The sequence below is a fragment of the Sorex fumeus genome, unplaced genomic scaffold, assembly GCF_029834395.1.
Source record: "Sorex fumeus unplaced genomic scaffold, SorFum_2.1 ptg000043l, whole genome shotgun sequence".
In the NCBI taxonomy this organism is placed as follows: domain Eukaryota; kingdom Metazoa; phylum Chordata; class Mammalia; order Eulipotyphla; family Soricidae; genus Sorex; species Sorex fumeus.
In genome coordinates this window covers 39,056,228-39,059,130 of record NW_026606100.1, presented here as the reverse complement: position 1 = coordinate 39,059,130, position 2,903 = coordinate 39,056,228, and positions in this window count along the sequence as shown.

Sequence of the window (2,903 nt, the reverse complement as noted above, 5' to 3'; positions counted from 1 at the left end):
ACATAGGGATCCCACAGACAAAGCTTCACACTAGCCCTTTAAGCTATTTTATGACACATAAATAATTTTGGGGGGTCACACCCAGCAATGCTCAGGGTTACTTCTGGCTCTTCTCACGGATCACTTCTGGCAGTGCGTGGTAAACCATATGCAGTGTTGGGGATCAAAGTATGGTCAGCCACATGAAAAACAAGCTCCTTAACCTCTGTAATATCTGTGGCTTCAAAGTCAATGTTTTTTAAAGTAGAAGTTATAACCCATCAATGAGCTGTGAAATGAAATTATGAGTCATACTTTTAAAAGCATTTAAATGAAATTAAAGAGATTAGAAAACACCAGCAAACAAGCCACCTAGAGAAGATTTTGTGAATATGTTTTAATTATTTCTATGTGTGTATTATATCAGAATATATAATGTGGATTGTGGTGTAAAAGATCAAAAGCCAACCCCAAATCCATACCAACAATGACCCCTCATTGCTACCTGCCAGCCCTTGGCTTTGATGCAGTTTCCCTGGGTTATCTCAGAGGGTTACCTAGGCATGGATGCACCTGGCAATGCTCAGGATCTACTCCCTATTCAGTACTCTGGGGTCATTTTTGGTGGTGTTTGGGAGAATCTTGTTAATCTTAGCTGAAACTTGACTTTGTATCTGTTTCCTGTTTCACACTGCACAGGTCTCAGACTTTCCACCTCCCAACTCTATGCCTAGATCCACCTCTGGTAAGCTCAGGCTGGTTAGAGTCCCTAGCATCTGCAGGAGAGGAAAGTTGTACAAATGACTTCTGCCTGAGTCTCCAAATCCAGTCTTCTCTGCTCAGATGCCAGTAAGCAAACCCTTTTCTGTGACTGAGCCCATCCTTCTCTAAGCAGACACTCGGGCTGAGTGTCTAATTTGTAGAAATATGACTTTGAGTTTGTTGTACTGTACAGAGTCCAGCAACTCAGCAGCATGAGGTAGGTATGTCTTTGAGACTCAGTTGTTCTCTGAAGTGCAGCTTATGGTTGAAAAAAAAAAAGCGAGATTCTGCAGAAACTCTGTATTCTGAGGTGGGGTTCTGCATGCTGCCTACATTTTGTAGGCCAAAATTCTCAGAAAGTGGATGATATCCCTAACTTCTCCCCTTTTCTATTGATAGACATGCTGGTTGGGTCTTTTGTCTGAATGATTTGATGACCAGAGACATGACCTTGCTGTCTCCATGTTTTTCAAGGGCCTCTTCCGTGTTCTGTTCAAAGTGGTCACATAGAAGCCATCTGAAGTTATCTGTATCATTCCTTGTCAGTATCTGCATCTAAGATATCCTGATTCTTAGCTTTCTTATCTTTTTCTCTTTTGAATTACTCAGTTCAGAAGGAAATCCACAGCTCCTTCTAAAGGCTTCCTCTTGGATATCCACATTGGGCTGCCAAATTTAACAAACAAGAATATAGGGCAGGGGCTGGAGCAATAGTATAGCAGGTAGAGCATTTACCTTGCATGAGTCTGACTTGGATTTGATCCCTGGAATCCCATATGCTCATCCCATATGAGCAATACCAGGAGTGATTTCTGAGTGCAGAGCCAGTAGTAACCCTAGCACTGCAGGGCGCAGTCCAAAAAGCTAATAATATCCCTCCCCGCCCCCCCAACCCACCCTGTCTCTGTGGCAGGGCATTCCCTTTTGTTCTCTCTCTCTTATTGGGTGTTGTGGTTTGTATGAGTTAAGCCTGATTTTCAGGGAGAAACTTTGGATGATTTATTTTCCATTGATCACTTTGTATATAGGGAGATATCGCACGTCCGCTTATGCGGCCACACCGTTTGGAGTAAAGGTCCTGGTTCCCACATACTCGAGCTATGCTTGTAGAGGCTCCTGGACACCGGGGTTCCATCTGGAGGAGGCGGGCTGCGGCACCTACCCCATCTGGGACTTCCTGGGGGGGTGGGAGGGATACTGGGATCTGCGGTGGTGGGAAATGGTCACTGGTGGAGGGGTGAGTATTCAAAATAAATAAATAAAAATGCAAAATAAATAAATAAATAAATAAATAAAGTTTTACAACCCCCCCAAAAACAAAAAGCTAATAATAATAGTAATAATAATATAGGACACCCTGTTAAATAAAAAAATAGTGAATTAAACAATAATATTTTATGTTCCATGCAATATTTGGGATATCAATATATTGAAATTCATTAATCACTCATCTGAAATTCAAATCCAGCTAAATGCCATTGTGTTTCATTTTGTAACCCTACATCTATGGTTTTTTTGTTGAAGGACTGGCCTTGGGCTCTACTGTTGTAATTCTCTATGTCACCTCAACTCCAACGCTCTAAGAGATGACCTCTTGACCTAAAGACTTGGCTTGCTGCTATAAGGTAGCAAGATAAAAACGTTTTGCATAAGATAGTTAATAGTGACTAAGAGAGCCAATCAAATAGTCTCTTTCAGGAACCTGAACTCACTAAGTATTGATAGAAGAAACATCATTCCACATTTCATCTCTTATTGTCCTCCAAATGTCCAGATTCTGAAATTTGCTGGAACAGTATAGAATATTGTAACCTGTACCTGGTGCCACTGCTCACCCCTCCAAAATATCAATTGTGAGAACTTTCTGTTCTTACTGACTTAGTACTTTGTTCAGTGCCTGGAACAAGTTTGGAAGTCAATAGATGCATGCACAAATGTCCTACACTTCTTTGGGGGTTAAGGTGGCTGTGGTATGAAGGCTTAGGAAGTCCTGACTTTGAGTGCCACTTGCTCTGCATCCTCTTTAGGCAAGTTATTCAAATCGCATTTTTTCTGTAAAAGAGAGTGGTAATGGGCACCTTTTAGCTTGCTGAATGTTAAAAATAGCAGATGTGTGAAAGTGTATGCATAAAAAGCTCTCTAAAAAACGTGAGTATTTCTGA